This window comes from Euleptes europaea, unplaced genomic scaffold (assembly GCF_029931775.1).
Source record: "Euleptes europaea isolate rEulEur1 unplaced genomic scaffold, rEulEur1.hap1 H_1, whole genome shotgun sequence".
NCBI lineage: Eukaryota > Metazoa > Chordata > Lepidosauria > Squamata > Sphaerodactylidae > Euleptes > Euleptes europaea.
Window position 1 is genome coordinate 4,315,536 of NW_026612049.1, and position 22,274 is coordinate 4,337,809.

The 22,274-nt window shown below is 41.5% G+C and overlaps 1 protein-coding gene across 12 annotated transcripts in view; it reads left to right on the forward strand.

The window, feature by feature from the left end:
- Nucleotides 1-4,685: 4,685 nt before the first annotated feature.
- Nucleotides 4,686-22,274, forward strand: part of LOC130492902 (receptor-type tyrosine-protein phosphatase delta) — a 618,706-nt gene continuing 601,117 nt past the window's right edge. For all 12 annotated transcript variants that reach the window (XM_056866670.1, XM_056866671.1, XM_056866673.1 and 9 more), the window contains exon 1: nucleotides 4,686-4,731. The gene's annotated coding sequence lies outside the window, so the exon portion shown is untranslated. The remainder of the gene's footprint in view (nucleotides 4,732-22,274) is intronic.

A 22,274-nucleotide genomic window follows, 5' to 3' on the forward strand; every position in this document is an offset into this window, starting at 1 on the left:
GATATCTCTGTCTTACTCTATGCGATGACATGGTCCTGCTTTCCAGCTGTTTTAGAAGGGAAATATCAGAAGATCCCTAGATCAGAGAGGTTTTGTCCGTGTGGGACAGGGGACATTGAAACCATTGAACAAGCACTGATATGTTGCCCATTCTACCACCAAGTTAGATCAAAGCTTATTTCCCCCCTGCTTGGTAAATTCTCTGAAGAGTCAGTTGAGCTTTTGGCAAAGAAGCTCCTATTAGGAGAAGGCTTATGCTCCAAACTGTCAAGTTTTGCACTGTTGCTATTAAAATACGCAGAATTTTATTAGGGAATGATCGTTAGAATATTTTAAAATTTTATCAATTTTAAGATGATAATTTTAATCAGGGGTTATTTTTATTGATCTTACATCTTTATTTGAATGGGCAGTCTGTGATTCTGCGGTGCAAAACTATTTAGTCTGGAAATTTTGATGTGTTGGAATGTGATTGGTCAGTTGACCATATTAATGAATTTGATTTTTTGATCTCCATGGGGTAGGTGCTGGTTGTCAGGGTGTGATGGGATATTATCCAAGGCTTGATTAGCTGAAGGACCCTGGGATTTTTGCTTTCCAAAATGCATTTGTGTTTGCTGGTACTATTATGTGCATATCTGTTGTCACAACTGGCTAGGGGGTGGTTGGACATTCAGCTGTGGAACATGTTTATAGGGCTCCCTGCATAACCCTAAAAGGGGGGGGGGTGTTTCACTGAATGAAGATTAGAGGAGGCTTGCATGCTCCCAAGTCCGGCGCTCCCTCCTGGGGCCGATACCCACCAGGCAGCCGACCCACTTACCTTTTTTCTGTCATACTGATTTCTCACACTACTACAGAAGTTCACTCCTGCTTCTCTGACTCATTCCCCTGCAGTGACTCTGCCCCAATAGGAACCACATTTAATCATTGTCCCTTCCCTTCCACCAAAACACACCCTCAACCCCAGAAAAGGACTAGGTCACTAGGAGGTTTCTTCAGCTGTAGAGGCAAACAAACTCTGCAACCTGAAGTGTGTGGGGTGGCTTGGTGGGCCAGATAAGAGGGCCCACGGACTGAACGTGGCCCACAGACCATATCTTTGACACCCCTACTGTAGTCAACAAAGTTTTGTCCTGATTTCCCCCAGTTTATCTATGTTGACTTCTCCCTTCCCTCCTGGCTGGTCTCTGCTTCAAGCCCAACCACTAATTTGGTGAGATGTGAGAATTTGGGAACCCCTGCTGTACATGCTCAGCTTAAGCTTCTCTTTAAAGGCCTAGGGAACAGAGAAGGAAGGAATATGGCTCCTGAGTGGGGAATGAGTGGCATGTGTAGTGATGATAGCAGTTAGGCCAAAGCCTTTCTTGCTGCCTTCCAGCAACTGGGATTTAGAGGAATAATGACTCCAAACATGGAGGTGCCATTCAACCATCATGGATAATAACCACTGATTAGCAATAGAAAATGTGAAATTAAGAGCTGGAATGTATAAATCAGATCCAGCTGTAATATTTTCCTTTTCTTAGATACAAAGACTTTTAAATGGAGAACATGACAATATCCCAAAAACATAGGGAAAAGCTGGCTGTTTCTTTATTGTGTGAAAAGTTATGTTTGTTTTAAAACTAATTCAAATTGTGTTCTTAATTTTAGAATCTGCAGGGGGCAAAGAATTGCCAAACATTTTCTGGGGGCGGAAAGGAACAAGACTAACCACAAAATAAATTAAAACAATGCACTTTCTACCCATCTTATCCAGCAATCGTGTTCCATTTTGTGTGTATGTGTGAGCTGTCTGACACATCTGTACATGTGAATGTACGTATACAGTTGTGTAGCTGCATTCCAGAATCATATGTCACCTTCGCAGCACAAACACGTTTCAAATGTGTGGATGTTAACATTCTTTCCTCTTTTGTTTCTGAGCAATTAAAAGTGATTGTAGACTGGATATTTTACAAATACACTCAGATGCACAAACTTAAACATGTAGAATGAGGCAGTTTGGTGTAATAAATGATTTGAATTCTATAGTAGGATCTGGGGGACCCCACATGGCCCAAAAGCTTGCTGGGTGACCTTGGGCCAGTCAGTCTCTCTCAGCATAATATAATTTACAGGGTTACAGCATATGAGGAATGGGAAAGAGTGATAGGCAGTTCCATGTGCTCCCATTATGTAGATGGCTAACTCCTTTACTGTTTCTGCCACTTAAAACACTGGGGTGCACATTGTTTGCAGTGAAGGCAGTTAGCCCTGTCTGTGCTATTTAATCCTGACCTCCTTTTAAAGACATTTAGACATTGTTGGCTCATGCCGGCATATTTCAAGGCAGCAGATAGAGGGCAAGAGTCAGCAGGTTCTGCTATGTAGGCTTCACATATTCACACAGGAAAATGAGTGGAACGCTGGCAGCAGCCGCTGGCTCATCCTGTGGACAAACTAGCTGTAGAACTAGGTCATCATGAAGCAAAATATGGTTGCACTGAAACTCTTCAAGTGTTACTTTTTGGAGAAGGCTTTCCGTTAACGTTTGGACTTTGACCCTGAGGAAACAGTGTCCATCTCTTTAGAATACAGAATCTTATTCTGATTCCCAAAGGCTGTAGGGATGTGTGTGTGCTCGCTTGAACTGTTCTGCATTTGTGATTATGCTATTTTTCTTCTGTAATTTAGGAATAAATGTATCCAGAAGCCTTTATAAGAAATCTGAAGGTCGTTATTAATCTTAAGACATTATTTAATGTGTTTTAGCAATAACAAATGCTACTGTTGAGATAAAGAGCATGGCCTGTAATTAATTAGTAATGGTCGTATATTCAAATAAACAGATGTGAATAGTGACGCCAAAGAGCCCTATCTCCTTCACTTACCTGACGGAGGGAGCTTTGACCCTCCAAAGCCTATACCCCCAAAATCTTGTTGGTCTCTTCTACTGCAGACCAAGGCGGATGCCCTTTGAAACGGTCTCCTTCACATAAGTAACTTTGATGTTTCATTGGATCCGCTAGCTGGGATTTTAAACTGAGAGCAAGGATTTATGGTGCAAATATCTTGAGGTTCACAAAGCAAGACAAGGTTTCTTTGGAGGGGGGTGGGTGGGATCTGTGAGCCCAAGCCCCTCCAGAGACTGCAAATCACGTATAACCATTTCCCCCACATCTCATTTTGATGAAACGGGGAACATCAAGCAAGCAAAAAAAACAACAACAAAAAAAACAACCACCTTGAACTGGAACCCCGTCCCTTACCGGAGACGGTTCCCTGATAAAATGAGACCAGCTGCAAAAATGAGACATTTTGCAAACGCATGGGATGCAAATGCATCCACCCAGTCCCTTCACTGGCTCGTCCTGGCAAGCGTGAGTTTCTCCGACGGAGGAACGGGCGCCGGTCCTCTCGCCGCCTTGCAAACGTGGAACGAGCGCGTGAAAGAGAGGCAGCAAGACCGAGGCCCAGCTGAACGGGGGAGGTCCTTTCCGGATTGGTACCGAGGGATGGCAGGGATGGCGGGGAATGACGTCACCGCCCCGGCCCCCTCCCCTCCCCCCCGCATGGGCGCGCGCGCGCTCTTTCCTCGCTTCTTATGTCTTCCGTCAGGCAGCGGCTCAGGCCGAGGGGGGGACGCCGGGCGGCTCGCTGGTTCTCCTCCCCCCACCCGCGACCCTTTCCCTTTCCCAAGCACTCTCCCAAACGCCCGGCTCTGCAACAAGCTTCTCTTAACACTTCTCGGGGGGCCAGCCCACCTTGCCATCCGCGTCGCGTAAGAAGATGGACCAACAACCATAATAAAAAAAAATTTTTTTCACACCGATTAAAAAGATCAAAACCCTGCCGAGAGCCAGGGAACGCGCGCGCGGGAGCAGCAGCCTCGCTTTTACTTTCTCTCTCTCTCTCCCCCCCCCCCCGCCAGCCAGCGCACTTAGTCGCCTTTTCTCCCACGGGGAGCCCAAAGGGATTTGGGGCCGGGGTCTTCCGCTGGGCCTTTCCGTCCTCCGCCGCTTCTTCGGCAGTTCAGGCGACCCCCCCCCCCCCGGTCGCCCTTGGATTGGGAGGGAGAGGCGGCGCGCCGCACTTTCCGATCTTTGTCCCCGCTACCTCTGTTTTACTTTCGGAGGATCCGCTTTCTATTGGTAGCTAAAGGATGGACTAAAATAAGAGGGGCGAAAGGGGGGGGGAGGAGAAGAAGAAGAAGAAGAAGAGAGAGAGAGAGAGAGAAAAGGGAGGCGGGAGTCACAGGAGGAGGAGGAGGAGGAGGAGGGAGCAGAGAGAGTGCCCGGGAGCAGCGGCGGCAAGAAGAAGAGAGCGGAGAGGAGCAGAGAGGAGGAGGAGAAACAGCAGCGGGAGGGGAAGGAGGGAAGGGAGGAAGGAAGGGGAACCCCGGCTGCCAGGGGAGTTGAGCCGGCTACGCAACCGCCCTTGACCGCTGCCGATCCCTGGGACTGTCTCCTCGGAAGCCACCTGCCACTTCGGACCGGCCGCGAGAAGAGCGACCCCCTCCCCCCCTCCCCCCCTCCCCTCCCCGGCAGCGACCTCGAGGCTCTCGGCTTGGAGCCGCTGCGCGGATTCGGATTAAGCCGAGCGGGAGCAAAAGGCGGCGGCGGCAGCAAGGAGAGGCGGCGGCGGCGGAGCCTGTGGTAGCGGCGGGCGGGAAAGGCGACTTGGTTGGCGTTGCTTGTGGCGGCGGCGGCGGCGCTGCTGCCACCGAGGGGGAGCCAGCATGACCAGGTAAGGCTCTTGCAGCTGACCCCCCCCCCCCGTCCCTTGTTTTCTTTGTTGCCTCTGCTGGCGTCTCCCCGCGAGGGGAGGGGGGCTCGAGTCTCCCGACGCGGCTGGTGGTAAGGGATGTTTGGGCAGCTGGGAAGGAGAAGGCTGCGCTGTGGGGTGCACGGGGCTGCTGTATGTATAGTTGGTGTAGGGGGGGGGGAGATGGACCGTGGTCGTGATTGTTGCAGTGCAAAAGGAAAGGGAGAGGGGCCCCCGCTTTGAAAGGCTGCGTTAGGATGTGCCCTGAGTGATGCTTCTTGTAGTGGCAGAAGGGAGCAGTTCTCTAAAGGCACTCGCTGCTGTCTGGTGTATGTTGGGAGAGGGGGGATTCTTGGATCAAGCGCTGAGAACAAAATAAGCCCCCCCCCCTCTTTTTTTGTACGGTTTGGGGGAAGGGAACCGGTTGGTTTTCAAGGAGTTATGTTGAAAAAGAAGCCGAGGAAAGTACTTTTGCCTAACCGCTTGTCAGGCTGATCAGAGTGCTCTTGCGGGTTGTAAACTTATTGGATACAGGTTGTAACCTTGTGAGGAGTTACTGTTCCTCCTTCCGCTCAGCTTTCATCGATCTCCAAGTTGCCTTCTCCCACTTGTTACAGTTTTGGTTTTGTCCTTGCGCCCCAACCACAATGACTAGCTGTCATAATCGCTGCAAAACCTGTCCTCCACTTTGCTGTTCTGCTGGTGCTACTGCTATTTCTGTGTTTCTGAAGAGTGCAGGGGAACCAACAGGCATTATTTCAGGAGTTTGGACTTTTTACAGTCTTTTCAGGACTGCATTTATTAACAATTTTCCTCTATAAATATACAAAACTGAAATGTATGCTTTTGACATGGATCGAGATGTTCATCCCAGCAGAGTGCTGCTTAAAGATCCTGTGCTCTTTCAGTATCTGTGTGAGGCAGTGCAACACTTAGGATGAGTTCCTGGAAAGAAAGTGATTTTGCTTTGAATTTTTTTAGTTTTATGTTGTATGAGTGATTTTTGTTTTTGCTTGAGATTCTATACTTTGGAAATAGCATATAAAGTTGAGATATGATCCTTTTGTCAATTGCTTTTACCCCATTTTCTGTGTAGACATAACTAAGTTTTTTAATGTTTTGTGTTTAAATGTGAACGGATTTTCTTTTAAATATAGAATTCCAGCGCAAAGATGAAGAGAAAGGGTTCATTTCTTTTGACATCTTTTTTGGTCTAAATGGGGTTTAAGACATAGCTTTCAGACTTTTTAGTGGGTTTGGAAGGAATAAGGCATATTGTTACATCAGGTTTACATAAAACAACAATCCCTTAAAAGGTTGTCTCCTCTGAAAATAATCTGTTTTGGACTGGAAAATGTAGCTATTTCGTAAAGAAAATGACAATTTCATCGCAATTCCCATAAATTCATTCGCATGAGATGTACTATGCTACTGCTGTATTTTTCAAATGTGAAATTGATACTGATCAAAGTTATACGTTCATTTGTCAGATTCTTTCCAAGTAAATTGCTATAAGCATCAGTTATCTTTCCTTATATTGTATTTTTCAGGAACTAGATCTTGTAGCTGCCTTTTACAAAGAGAAGGGAGACACATTTAATTGGATATGCTTTCTAATAGTAATGCTGTCACTTGGGAGGTATATATATTTATAGATACTTTGCATGCAGAATAATATATGGCTTGTTCACTTCCTTTGAGAGTTCTAAAGTGCAATCCTGTGCTGAGTTACTTCAGTCTAAGCCCATGGAAATCAGTGGCCTTGGACTGGAATAACTCTTCATAGAATTGCACTGCTAGCTAAGACTTCTGTTTTTAGATGAATGAATTCATTGTGGTTTGTATGTGATATGCCAAGCAGGAGTGGTGTCTAAAAAGGAAAATACATCTTAGAGCTTCTAGATTTCAGGAATTTATGTTTTAAAATTTACTTTGCTTTTGACCAAAATGTTGTTTAATAATTCATGCCACTATTTGTATTCAAGCATTTCATTGTTATACAACCCAGATACTACTTACATCCCAGCCATAACGGGATAAGGAGAGGCGGTCATACAGTATTTCACTTCCAGTGTAGACTTTTGACCAAAGCTTGGATTTGGATCCAGAATTGCAGCACTCTGCTCCAATTGTCATTATGGTTTATAAACCACCTCCTATTTCCACACTAAAAGAACGGTGGTATCAGAAGTTCGCAAGCTCAAAAAGTAGAGATCACCCCTTTGTCTGCTGCTGTGAGTTCTGAACCACTAGAGGCCTGTATAAACTGCTCTTACACAGCAAATACCACTGTACAGAATTCTCTTAAGCTTTTGCTGGAAGGACGTTACTGTACTAGTACCATAAATGCTTACCTATGACTTATTGTGAATATGTTGTGATAGTATTGCTGGAAATAATAATACAAATTGTTGTTTCCTCCTTTATAGACCTATATGGGGCTCTTTAGTTGACCTTGCTATCTTTATGGTTGAGGAAGGATGCTGCGTGCAAGGTGATCATCAAGATAAAAGTGCGATTTTTTTTTTTAGTCTCATGTCTAACTTTATATGGGACTTTTTAAAAGATATGTAAGGGAGCTAGGATGTATCATCCATTAGATTAGAAAAAGCAATAGGCATAGACTGGATTCTCTACACTTAGAAAGGTAGATTACATATTAAATCAAAGTTACGCCTGGTTCTAGTCAGTAAATACAGGGTCTGGTCTGAAAAAACATACATTTTAATGTCATTTTCACAGATTTAAAATTGATCAACCATGGCATTCCTGATAGACATTAGGCAATAAGGTCAAGTGTTCCTTTGTTGATTTTCAGTTTTTCAAACTGACAAGTCAGACCATTTGTACCAGGAACAGCTGAAGTATTTGCATATTGAATTTCCTTCAAAGTGAACATGATTTATCAAGCTAACAGGCAACTCTGTTTTTGAAAAGATGATAAAGATAAATCAGAAGACACAATAAAAGTACTACTTCAGTGTGACTATTTGTGTGTGTACGCATAAATGGGCTATTTTGGGAAAACACTTTCAAACTGGTGTGAAATGGGAGAATAGCCTTGAAAATTTTAGTTTTGTGCCCAGTGATAATTACTAGAAATAGATATTGTTTAAAAAATGGCTAAAAATGATAGCTTAGTGTGTGTGGTTCTAACTTCACTGTTTTGACAGCAGCCCTTCTAAATACATGTCCTTGAGTCCTGTTGTATCGCATGTAAACACCTGTTTTAGAGTGAGCCTTTCCAAATACAAGAAAACAGTAATATATCTGTAACTAGATGCATGAGGACTAATTCTGCAGAAAATTGTGGTATAATTAGGCTGCACCCATAAAAAGAGACTTTATCTTTTTAAAAAAGGGGGGAAGGAAATAGGTTTGTTGATGTATTTTAATAACCAAAATACCAGCTTACTCTATTGTCCTATTTTATGTAGTTTCCTTTCTTTTTCTTTGATTCTGCAGTTGGTAAGACTTAATGTTCATTACAGTTGGAAACAAACTCTATATTCTCCATAGGTTGTGATTTCTTAAAAAAAAATTGGTTCTTTATTTTAGGTAGATGCTCAGAGGAAGCTACTTACGAATGGTAATCCAACTAGCAACCTATATACACAATCAGTGCTTAAAATATTCCTTCACATGCTCTCAGTTATTTCTTCCCTTGATCTACTACACTGAGTGTTCCTGTACAACACATCTACTGAGGAAATCTGGTGATGTCGGAGACTGCTTGAGAATGCTTTGCCTGTAAATTCCATCCCAACAATCTTTTCTTGTTAAGGTGCAATGTGTTTATTGCGTTTCTGTGTCTGTCTACAGCCCGAATTCAGTGGAAGATATAGCTGTCAGAACCATAGTATCTCCCTAATAATGTCACTTGGCTTTTTGTGATCGTTGGCATCTCTTATTAAATAACCAAACATGTATGTCACAAATAATTTTGGCTAAAAGCAAAATGCTATAAATTCTGTTCAGAATAATATTCTAAATGCCACATCCATGTATGAATGCTCATTAAAAAATAGCTACTTTTTCCTGTTTGCTAATTGTGTGGTATGTTTAAAAAGTCACACATGTAAATTGACATTGGGTATATCCAGAATGACAGTATTAGAGAAGTCCTCCTTGGGCCATCTGGTCTAATCCTGTGCCCTGAGGCAGGACATATTCTATCTAATATATCCCTAACAGATGCCTGCTCAGCTTTTCCTTAAAAACCTCAAAAAAAAAAAGACAAAAAAAGATTAAACTCCCTAGACAGCTTGTAAAATTGCATGTATATGTAAACGTTTCATAAGATATTTAGACAAAGTTATTTGAGATGTACATGTCATTATATATATGCCATAACATCCATGCATATTAATATGTAAATTAATTTGAGACTCATAGAAATAAATAAGAATACTCAAATAGATGTGGTAGTCAATTAAAATGAGAACGATATAATAACATTAATGGTATATTAATCCCTGTAGCATGCTGTGATGTGTCTATTTAGACACTTCCAAAATCTGATAGTACTCTGAATGATTTTTCCTTGTCAATTAACTATAATTATGAGACATTTTGTTTTTTCATTAAAATAATCACTCCTTTTATTTAGAAGCGGTCAGCTTTATTCTTGTTTTGCATTTTTCAAAGGTTAACCTAGCTAGAGTGTTAGCTACTTTTAAATTCTTGGGGTTGTGGTTTTTCCTTTATTTATTTTTTTGATATAGCGTATCTTGTTGCTTTGCAGACAATCCAAATGTTGTTCCTTTAAAAAGCAGTCTAGCATACACTTATCTCACATAGCTTAAGTTGTTTGGTACACGTTTTCCCATAAATAATATATTAAATATATTGTATGAAATAGAGCAAAAAGTGTTACAGTCCCTCAAGCTGTATCCTTTCATGCTCTTGGAAGCATGTTTGAAAGTTCAGTAAGTAATGTGCTTAAATTGTTTTATAGATAGCAAAATACTAACCTCAGACCATCTAATGACAGTGTGTTGTGAATCGGTGATCACAAGATTTTAGAGATAAGCAGGAGAATTGGTTCCTATAATCGCTGAATGATTTTTGCATTCCCCTTGCCCCATCCATCCTTTGTTGTTATCAGTTAAAGGTGGTTCCATTGTTGGTTTAGATTTCTCATAAATGACTGGATCTGGAGTATATACGTAATCCTTTATCTTAATGTGGTGATGGTGTCAAGGGGATTGCAGCATTTGGAATGCACCATGCATTGTCCCACAGACTTAACAATAGTTAGCTGTGCAATTTACAGTCTACTTATGGTTGTTCTAAAACATCTCATTGGAAATTATAATTTTTGACTGGAAACAGACTAGAATTGTTGTCTTACTAGATTCAAAAGATAAATATAAATACCATTATTTTAAACAAAAATCCATAAAGGTCAGCATTTGGAGCAGAAATTAAAATAGAGGATTCTCAGTTCCCCTACCCAGTATGTGTTAATGGTGGTGTATCTTAGGAAGCTGCTTAACTGTTGTCCAGTGCAGCTGCCCTTCCCTGAAAGATTAAGTTTCAGAAGCAATGATGGATGTTGAATGCCTGTAGCCAGTTGTGGGGTTTGCTCTGAGGACAATGGTACTGACGGAAGATAGGAATTTACAGCCTTCTGTCTCAATGCCAGCTAAACCAGTAGCATTTTTCAGAAGAAAAAAAAATAGAGCAGACACATACAGTGCTGAACTAATATTCCAGTCTGTTCCAGAAAGCCATTCATTTCAAAAGTAAAAACAGAGAACAGTTGTGGTTATTAAGTCTAGTATTAGTCCTTGGAATTCTTAAATATTTTCTTTGCAGATAAAATAAACCATGTTAAGCTGCATGTACAGTGCAAGGATTCAATTTTAATGGTATTTTTGTTTGACTTAATTTTAGACTTGTTTCACTACTTGGATCATGTGGTGATTATGAAATAAATCTGAATTGATGAAGTATTTATTCTGTAGTAAAAATGGCACTTCACAAAGCAATGTAACACATATTTATAATTACCTGAAAATAAGTCTGGTAATTAGGTTAAAAAGGTCATCCAAATGTAGAATAGATTTGCACTTTATAACTTTGTATGTCTGTGTATGACATGTGTTAAAACTAATTTGTTTGTTTGTCCTGGGAAGTTAATGTGGAATGAATGATAACTGAACACATTTTTAAGTTTGAGTTTGTATCTATCCTTGAAAATTGAGAGGTTTTCTTTTTAGCACCTAGTTGGAGCTTTTTAAATGCAAACATCTCTATGTTAAGAAGAAGTCTCAGTAACCTACCTGACAACTTGTTTGTTAATGTCCCATAAGGTAAGGGATCAGAAACATTCTCATAAAGCCAACATCTTCAGAGTCCTGGTCCATCAAGTATATGGAATTCTGCCAAGTAGTTGTGTGTCCTACATCACTGGCAGCTTTCCAAAGAGGATTTTTTAAAGTGTGAAAGACTGCTATCAATTAAAATGAGGCATTTAAAACATTAAACATTCTCTGTTTACTAATTAATTTTACTATAAATAACAGATGGGTTACTTGATTAGAGAGTTCTCAAAATGTTCATCTCTAACCCTTTTGAGAAAGAATAATATTTCTCATTAAATGCATCAGTGATTTGCTTTTGCCTAGCAAATGTTTACAGATAGCAAATGTTCTGCTCTGTTTTGATGGCTTGGTTTTGTATTTTTCTCATTGAGCAAATACCTGTATTTTTATTATAAGCAAGAATGGGAAGGGAGTGTAGCTGTGTGTGTGTATAAACATTAATGTTGGTTGAGAGGTGTATTCATCTTGAGTAAGCTTTACAATCTATTAATGCACTCAAGGGCTAGAGACTGTTCTCAGGGGCAAATATTTATAAGAACACCATTTTCTATTAGATTTCCCCACATACAGTCTTGTAAATATTCCCACAAAATGTTTATACGTTAATCCAGAAATATAAATTCTTCATCCTTTTGGAATAAATCATGTCACTGGGAGGCCTGAAGGTATTCAAGTGATGAACTTCAAAAATCAACATGTTAATATTAAAAGGATTCAGGCCGAATTTAGAAATCCTAGAAGACTTCGGCAATAGTTCAGATTGATAAGGTTGTTCTGAGTGAATGGGAACACTTAAATGCAAGGCATTAAATGCAAGGCATTCAATTCTTATGGGATACATTTTGACTGGGTATCCACATAGGTCCAATTAGCATTCTTGCTCTTCCAGTTAGCATGACCTGAGAGTTTCCTCATGTTTACCCATTTTTTAGAATTTTTCAGAATTTCCTGTTGGTTGAAAGGAAAATGTCAGTGCAATCATAAACAGAGCTTCTAAGCCCACTAATTTAGAAGGGTGTGACTGCTTAGGATGGTATTGTGTGTTAACAAAACTGATTAAAAAAGTTTTTAGCTGCTTCACGCAATTGAGCTTTCATGAATTGGAAACTGGCATTGTATATAGGTGAATTACACTAGTTTCACTCTACTGGCACATTTCAACATGCTTTTCTAATCTTTATAGTAGCTCTGGGAAGTGATTTGATGACCCATGATTCTCCATTGTTAAATCTGCTGCATGTTACCATGCTTCTAATTTTTAACACTGTAAAACCCAAGAAGACCTTTTTGTCCTATTTTCTAGTGCTTTTCTCAGCCTTTATGAATTAGTCTATATTTTGTTTATGCAAAGTGGAATCCTGCCTTTCTGTATCAACATGGTACACGCCAGCCTTGTATTTTAGAACTATAATAAAATAAGTGAGAACCTGCAAGGACTTGTGGGAGGGATCTCATTTTCCCTCCCCCATTATTTACTCTTTCCCTTCCCTGAACCCCCCATAGTCTTTCCTGCTTCCTTCTCTCCTTCCTGCCTAACAGCAAACCTACCTTTACCTGTCCCTCTGTCTCCAGATTTCCCTCCCCCTAGCAGCCTCTACCTAGGAAAACTAGGGCACAGTTTTATGGTGTTGGCTGCTGGGCCAGGTCTGCTTGCATGGTAGGGAACCCTCAAGGAGTTGTTATTTCATGTTATTCCATGTTATTTCCCTTTTCCCTGCTTCTGGCAACCCCGTATCCTCTCCCCTTTCCCTGTCTCATTCTTTCCTTCTCAGCCATACACCGTCTTGTCTCTTATCCGCCTCCCATCTTCAGCTATATTTATTAATTTACTTCATTTATACCCCACCTTTCTCCACAGTGGGGACAAAAGCAGCTTACATCATTTCCCTTTCCTCGTTATTATCCTCACAACAAACTTGTGAGGTAGGTTAGGCCGAAAGCATGTGACAGGCACAATGTCACCTAGTGAGCTTCCATGGCAGACTGGAGATTTAAACCTGGGTCTCCCAGATCCTACCGCTGTACCCCACTGGCTTTAATAGGGTTCTGCTGTTTAACAGTGGCAAGCAGCCAGGCCTAGGTGAGTCATGCAAGCTGGGTAGTATCAAGTCACCCAGTGGTTGCTGCTAGGCCTAGGCCCCTAGTGGCTGCAGCCAGAGCTGCATCAAAAGGAAACTCATTGGAAAGGCATTTGGTAGATGCAGCATTACACTGGCTTCAGGGGCCCTCTACCCCTCTGAATTTTTTCCTCTGAGTCCCCCACCCTCTCAGAGGCCCTGGATGCCTTCAGACCATCAGGCCATCTGTCTCAGCATTGTTCCGGCAGTGGCTCCTGCTACCTGATGTTCTGTAACTGGAGATCCCTGTGCTGTGTCACTAAGCCATTGCCCCTCTCTTATGCAAAGAATCAAAGACTTGCCGTGTGATCACTGGAAATCCCTCCATAGATTTTTGAGATTTGGCCAAACATTGGCTATTCATTTTAAAACTTGTCTTTGCAGCCGTAAGAGCTAAACATTTCTTACAAAGAAATGCTGTATGTTCTGTAATATGCTGTGTATTATCAGGAGAACCAGGTTTGATTTCTTACATTTCTTACAAAGAATGATATGAAGTATACTGAGGTACATAGGATGCTGAATATCAAATTATGCTATCACATAATAGAAGAAGAGTTGGTTTTTATATGCTGGTTTTTATTTCTCTACCTTTTAAGGAGAATCAAACTGGCTTACAATCTCCTTCCGTTCATCTCCCCACAAATAATTGCTACAAAATATTTGTGTGATATCATCTACAATAATATTGCTGTGTTTGAAGAGAGAGTGATTTCTGGCCTGCTACAGCTATATCTTGTTGGTAGGGATTTGACTTGTGTGGTTTGTTTTATTACATAATTTAATCTAGTTCATTTAAATATTATTTTAAATTATGTAAAAATCTTTGAACACGGATTTCTGGAAACATGGAAAATTATTTTAGTAACAGTGGTGGAAGGGAGGATGAGATTTAGTAAACATTTGGAGATGGTAAATTTCTTCTTGGTTCCTGTGCCATTAGTGACATTGTTACATTCATCTTTCTATATTCTATTTTGTGCTTGAAAACACATGAGAGAGTGCACAAGATTGAGAAACACAATCCAGATATAAATACAAACTATGAAACAGAAATGCAGTAAAATAACTATTTTGAACCTTTTGAAGTTTGTGAAAGGTTCAAAGGCATCCCAATGCAAAACACATGATAATTTGGTTATTGATCACATGGCCAAATTATACTTTTCAAAAAACAGCAATAGCTGTTTGTTTGTTTTTTGCTGATGTAAAAGGTGCAACTGTTCCTTGAAAAGTATGATTTGGCCATGGTGATCTATGCTCTGATCCTATCAGATTTAGATTACTGTATGTATGAAGAGTTGTCACAAAATGCTGATATATTTCCATTACCAGTGAGCTGTAGAATAAAAAATGATTAGGAGTCTCAACTGCATTTTATCCTTTTATTTGCATCTGTCTCTCTTGACATGATAAATGGGAACCTTTGAAGTTAGACACCAAGTAGGTACTGTTATTTCTTGTGTGTGGTAATAGTGTGGTTATTTTCCCTCCCTCTTTCCCACTTAGCCATTTCCATGTGGTAGAATACAGGTCACTGGCCAAGTTTACCTTTTATAGTTATTTGGGTAGTTTACAAGGGCACCTATGACCAAACATAGTAAATATTTGCTGGTTGGCAGTTTGTACATGTAACGAATCGCTTTTGCCATGCACAAAGTCAGCTAGCATTGATTTCAGTCCATATTCTGAAGTTTTGAAGAAGGCATGCGAATGAGCCATGACCTTTTTGCATATGTGTATTATTTTAGGCTGAACTGAAATGGGGTATGTTCATTTTGAAAGCATTTCCTCTTATGTAATATGTGCCCTCCTTCAGTGTTTTTTGGGGGGTGAGGGATAAAAGGAAGAAAAATTATTATCACAGAGGGAATATATTTATGTGTTGTTAGCCTTGCTTTCCTTTCATTGATACAGGTGACAGACAAATTCCAGACTATAAATGTTCAGTCCTTTTTTCTATTGAACTACATCTGCTTATTATTTTGAATTTTACCAGATAATAAAAGCAATAGAACAGATTGAATGGATCTATTACTGCTATTTTATAAAGCCAACATCTAGGTATTTTGATTTAAAAAGCTTTCTGATCGTCTTTTAAAAATATAATTAGGAATAATATTTTTTAAATTTCTTCTAAGCTATATTTTGTTTTACCTTTATCAGGAATGTCACGTCTGCTCTTTATTTCCTAATTTGGTGGAGGTAATTTGCCAGGTGTCAGAGACTTACACAGTGATCTCTAACACCTTTAATTGAAAGGACAAGGTTGCTGAATCTCTAACAAAGGCTCTCCTCATCTTCAAAATGTTTAATTAGTGATTGGCGTAAGTGCTGTATCACCAATCAGCCATTTTATACACACACACACACACACACACACACACACACACCACTTTTCTCTGGTTTTTCTGTGATTATCAGGTAGAGCTTAACCTACTAAAAGGACTGCAAGAGGGAGAGTGATGTGAATGCTAACAGCCCATTCCTGAGGGGGGGCAGTTTAGGCAGTGGCCAAAAGCAGTGCTGCCCTTCTACCTCCAAAAAGGCTTCCCGGCCGCCAAAAATAAAATAAATGTAAAATATAAAGGAAGACAAATGCCCCCTCTGAAAACAGTGAGACTAAGACACCTTTAGCTACACTGCTGCAGGAGGGGGCATTCTTGGAGCGAAAGAGATTAGGAAGCTGCCTAAAGGCATCTCTGCCCCCAAGAATACCTCCCAGGACACCAGTACAGGGACTGAAAGTAAAGAAAGAAAGAAAGAGAGAAAGAGAGAAAGAGAGAATATACTAGGTTATCTGATAGGGCTGTCTTGTGATGTGGAGCCAAACATGATGTATACTGAAAGATAATGTAAACTGTTCTTTAAAAAGTAATAAATCATTTCCACAGGCGTAGCTATTTATTTAGCATAAATCTTGTTTGTTTACTTGAGAGAATTGTTTTATCACATCATTCATCAAGTTTTCCAGCAACTTCAAAAAAATTACATTTATTTGTTTAAAATATGCTGACTATAAGAAATGTTTCTTTAAAGATACTTATCTGGGCAGATAATAAAATATTTGTACTTCACCAAATGTATTCAGAATCTTGATTGTATTGTTATGCTGTTGTGGATCCAGTGATTCAAGAAAAGAGAGATGGAATGAATTTACTACTGGCACCTACCCATTCAATGGAAAGGTCAAAGAATTTTAAGTTATGATGATCATGGAATGTCACATTAGCCTTGTGTATTTTGTATTTGAGAGCATGTGATGTGTTACATTCTTTAGAAAGCATTTTTAAAGTGCTGTTTATACTAAGTTGACATTCAGAAGGCTCTGCTTTCAGTATAATTGCATAGATATGAAGGCAAGGCTATGCTGGCTGCTGTTGCATGTAGTGAGAATCTCTGGTTTATGACTGAATTAGTAGATTGGTTGAGGAGTTTGCTCCTTTCTGTCTCTGGTGCAGCACAGTTAAGGCAGATATTTCTTCTCTGTAATGTTTTACTTATACTAAACTGGCAGATTTTATTCTTTCCACTTAAATACATCATTTTACAAACGTCCCTCACTGCTTGCGTATGTCAGTCATTTGCGGTACAATGATGGTCTGAAAATTTTAAAAGAGTCAACATTGGGGAAAAAACTATGAACACTTTTTGTGCTAGGCTGTCGGAAATGAGTATTCCTTGTTATAAGGCAGGGGTGGGGAAAGTCAGGCCCAGGGGCCGTTTAAGGCTCACGAAATCATTTGGTCTGGCCCTTTGTGGGTCCTGGCAGATCTCTAGCTCAGAAGGATCTAAGACTGGTGATCTGCCCTCTCCCACCAAAAGGAACCTTTTTTCCCCCTTGCAAAAGTGTCGTTAGCTATGGAGCTGCTAGGACCGCCCAAGAAACTGTGTTAACCCTTTCCTACCCGGGCCATGGAGAAACGAATTCCCTCTATACTACAAGAGGGCTGGAGTGGAAGTGGCGACAATGGAGGAATTAAAGGAGGCAGGGCCAGAATTCGTGCAGGTGCGGGGGGGCGAGTTCTTAGCCAGTGTGTCCTCATTTCATCCCTGCAGGCGGAGGTGGCAGGAGCCGGCTGTTGAATCCAGCCCCGACCATGCGGAGCAGGAGCAATGGCGTGTGGCTGGACAGCTATGGTGCAACAAACCATCCTGTGCCACCAGGTGGGCGAGTGCGCCACCAGTTGGATGCCTGCCTGCTTGCCTGCGCGGGGGTGGGTCATCTGGGGCAGCTGCCTGCTTGGGGCTTGGTTGGCTAATTTTTAAGTTGATAATGATGTTATAAATATCCCGCGAATGATATTATAAATATCCAAATGGCCCTTGGCGGAAAAAAGGTTCCCCACCCCTGCTATAAGGCAACAATGTAAATAGCTTGTGTTTGCTGTGAAAAATCTATATTTTTATAGTTTGCTGATAGTGATTTCACACTCATGCACACACGCAGACACACACACACACACTTACTATTCATGTAGGCAGTCTTTGAATTAAGTTTTTGTTGTTTCAAATAATGGTGGGAAGCATGAATATATGAAGCTGTGTTATACTGAGTAATGCCTTTAATCAGTCCAATTCAGTATTGCCTACACCAGAGCTTCTTAAACCTTTTCCACTCGTGACCCTTTTTTGCCCGAGAAATTTATATGGGACCCCGAGTATATAGGTATATAAAATAGGAATACAAATCAAATATTTACTGATAATAAATCATAAAGAAAGCCCAGAGGGTGGAATGACAGCCTCCTGGACTAGCAGAAGAGATGTAGGATGGGAATGACAGCCCCCAGAGTGGAATGATGGCCCCTGGGACAAGTAGAAATGTTCTGGGATTAGATTGACAGCCCCAGGGGTGGAATTACAGCCCCTGAGACTACCAGAAGGGTTCTGGGACTGGAACGACAGCCCCCAAGGTGTCAGAAGGCTAATGACAGCCCCATTCCAGTCCCAGAGAAGTGTATCTGGAGACCTTACTGAAAAACCATTTCACATTTTCCTTGGAACTCTTTTTGTGCTGCAATATATTTCAATGGAGCTCATGCAAGTCAATTGGCAGTCCAGGATCCCATTATCTTCAATGGGCTGTGCAGCCTCCTATTGTTTCTAATGGGCTAGCCTGTTTTAGTACATCCCCTTCCAAAGCGGCCATTTTTTCCAGGGGAACTGATCTCAGTCGCCTGGAGATAAGTTGCAATCCCAGGAGATCTCCTCTGCAGGGCATTGCTGCTGCTGAAAATACAAAAATTGACAGGTTGATCCTGCTCAAAAGCGGTCATATTTTTTTTCTTGACATCTCTTTTAGAACTTTCAAGTATTACTATTTTGATTTTGTTTAAGAGAATGTACAACTGAGCACACTTTCCCTAACGATTCAAGCATTCATGCAACTGCTGACAATTTTACGCTTCAGTCCAGGACGCATTGAGGGCAGGGGTCTTACCCACCCAAGCACACAACGAACCGGGGCTTGCAAACTTCCCCTGTGGCCAAGGAACAACCATCTCCCTCAGCCCCCGTCCATGTTCTTTTTTGCAAGGCATTGCATGGGCTTATGCAATCAGCACTGACCACTGGCTTGCACAGATGCAAGGCAAGATGAGATCCCAGAAAGAGTTGCGGGAAGGCTGGTTTGCACAGCACACGTGATGCCAAAGTCTGCCTCGCGGGGGCGGGGGAGGAGGAGGGAGCAATTGGAAAGGCCCATGGCGCCTGCACGCGGACCGGGGCTCTCTGTCGGGGCTCTGCTTTGGGGGAAGGTGAGGCATGTCCAAACTTCTCCCATTCAGCCAAGGTGGGTGAGTGACATCACACTCTTTACCAGACATGGGGGGGAGACATTCCTGGAAGGGCCCAGGCGAGACGTGACCAAGTCCAGGAGCTACGCTGGCAGTGCAACGCTTTGCCACGCTGAGGAGAGGCACTTGGCTGGCTCGTGGGCTGGATAGGAGCTCTGAAGGGGCTGGATCTGGACTTACATGGCACAGCCTTCACTCCTGCCTAAACTGCACGATCAGAGCTCGTGCAAAGCTCCAATTGATATGGGAACCTGCTTGCCGCTTCTCTCAACCATAGAGCCAATAGGAAGGCACCCTTGTTTCCCTTCACCAATCTGGGTACATTTTATCCATGAGCTGGCAAAGCAGCTCATTGTGCACGCTGTGAAGGAGTTGGGCAGTGGGCAGGTTGTTCCTCCCCTCTCCCACCCATCCTCTTTTTTTCTCCAACCCCCTTCTCCTCTTTGTTTGCGCTTCCGTCTTCGCTGTCTTCTTGAAGGTCTTTTTCACGACCCCAAAATTCAGTCTCTTGACCCCAAATGGGGTCACGACCCACAGTTTGAGATGCTCTGCCCTACACACTGACTGCAGCTGTCCAAGGTCCCAGGCAAATACCTCTCCAGCCCTGCTTACCCTTTTAACTGGAGATGCCAGTGACTGAATTCTAAGATTTTCTGCATACTATGACCCATACCAAGTGGTGTAATGGCAGCAGTAGTGATTTGACACTCAACTCATACACATCATGCACTGCATCAGTTGTTCATTAGTTGTTTTAAAATGTTGTTCCTTCAGGAAATGTTCTGAGGAAGCTCTGAACATCTGCCACAGAATCCTAGCACATGGCAGACTGTACTGAGGCATGTTCCAGGTCATGCACTGAGCTCATGGAGGGTGCTAGCTTGTTCTAGGAAAACTACTCTAGTAAATATGTTGCATTTCCATACAGCCATGCATTGCAGGAGAAAACCTGTAACAAAGGATATGCTGTGATCTAAAAATCTTGTCCATCATTTTGATCTTATTGAAGAACACTTGCTCAGCTTAATAGGATTCCCAGGATTCCCTGAACATATTTTGAAAATCATGCATTCAAGAGCTCCTTTTTTTTGCCTGGGTTTTTTATTCCAAAAATCAAAGTTATAACATGTATCTGACATGAAACATGTTTCTATGCATTAGAATAAAGAAGCTGGGAACTTAGGTATTGTAATGATCGTAAGAACCTTATAAAATTTTAACTTATTTTCATCAAGGCAATCTTCCTTCTCAAGAGTTTTTGCATTGACTCTTGAGAATTACAGGTTTAGTGTGATATATTGCATAGATTTGCTGAAAATGCTGGATCAGATTTTTAGAAATTTTGTTTTCAATTGGGTGCTTATAACCAGGTCACATTTGCAGTTTCCATAAAAGTGCTTAATTATATTGGAAAAAAATTCACACCTGTTACTGCTTTGAATTCATTTTTGAAAATGATGTTAATGAAACTTGTAATGGTTAGGACATAAAAATGTTTCTCTTGAAAAACCCCGTAAAATCAAGCATATTCTACGCATATAAAAACCCTTCAAAGATCTGGAACTAGTATGTGTAAACTGTTATGATATGATCTTTAAAGCCTATTTTGAAAACTTGAACACTACTATTCTACTAAGCCAGTGCACATTGGCTGAAATTTGAGAGCCACTGTTCCATCTCAAAGGCACCCCCATAGGCAATCCCTTCATGTCCCTTGAACATAGTCAAATTCATTCAAATTTGACAATCTGTTCTTCTACTACCTTTTCAGAGGCAGGGATTTTTAAAAATGTGGAGGTCCTTTGTTAAAGGTAAAAGTGCAAGCCTCCAAAGCACCTAATTTAATAGGCATGCTCCTCTGATCCTGGAGAGAATAGGTATGCATCATGACTAGTATCCATTTTTACTAGTAGCCATGAATACCCCTCTCCTCCATGAACATGTCCACTCCCCTCTTAAAGCCTTTCAAGTTGGTAGCCATCACCACATCCTGGGCAGGGAGTTTTAATTTAACTATGTGTTTTGTGAAGAAATACTTCCTTTTACCTGTTTTGAATCTCTCACCCTCCAGCTTCAGCAGATGACTCATCATTCCAGTGTTATACCATGCATAATTTTATAGACCTCTATCATGTCTCCCCTTAACTATTTTCTTTCCAAGATAAACAGCCCTAAGTGTTTTAACCGCTCCTCATAGGGCAGTTGCTCTAGTCATCTGATAGTTTTGGTTGCTCTTTTCTGCACCTTCTTAAGCTCTGCAATATCCTTTTTTAGGTGTGGTGACCAGAACTCTACACAGTATTCCAAGTGTGGTCTCACCATAGATTTGTACAAGGGTAGTATGATAGCAGGAGTTTTATTCTCTATTCCTTGTCTAATTATGGCCAGCATGGAATTTGCCTTTTTTACAGCAGCCGCATACTGGGTTGACATCTTCATTGAGCCATCCACTACCACCCGAAGATCCCTCTCTTGGTCTGCCACTGCCTGCATTGATCCCATCAGTGTATATGTGTAGTTAGGGTATTTGCCCCAATATGCCTCACTTTGCACTTATTTATTTATTTATTTATGTAATAAAATTTATAGTTCGCTCTAAATTCCCAGACAAACCAGGCTCAGGACGGAAAATCACATAAAACCATAAAACATCAAGTTAAAAACAACATCACACTAATTAAAACAACAGCAAGATGGCATAAAATAAACCAATAGCCACTGTGGGACAAGAATACAGCAAATCATCCCTCACCGATGACAGAGGTGGTGGGAGGATGGGGAGGCCAGCAATGATGGATAACTCGTGGCTGTCCTCAGTTGTAGGCCTGGTGGAATAGTTCTATTTTACAGGCCCTGCGGAACTCCATAAGGTCCCGCAGGGCCCTGATATCACTGGGAAGACTATTCCACCAGGCTGGGGCCAAGGCCATAAAAACCCTGGCCCTAGTTGAGGACAGCCGCACATTCTTCGGGCCAGGAACCATGAGCAAATTGTTGTTCATGGAGCACAATGTTCTCTGAGGAGCATATCAGGAGAGGCGGTCCCGCAGGTATGAGGATCCCAGACTATGGCTGTTACCGCACTAGGTATTCCCAGCAATGTATTAAGAGTTTGAAAATGTTATAAAAAACACCGCTTTAAAAGGGTTTTTGGATGCCATGGCTAAAAAATGGTTGGAAGACGTCTTCACAGCTAAAGGGGCCAAACAAAGTGTGAACAGTATTTTTTATAACAGTTTCAAACTCTTAATACATCTCTGGGAATACCTAGTGCGGTAACA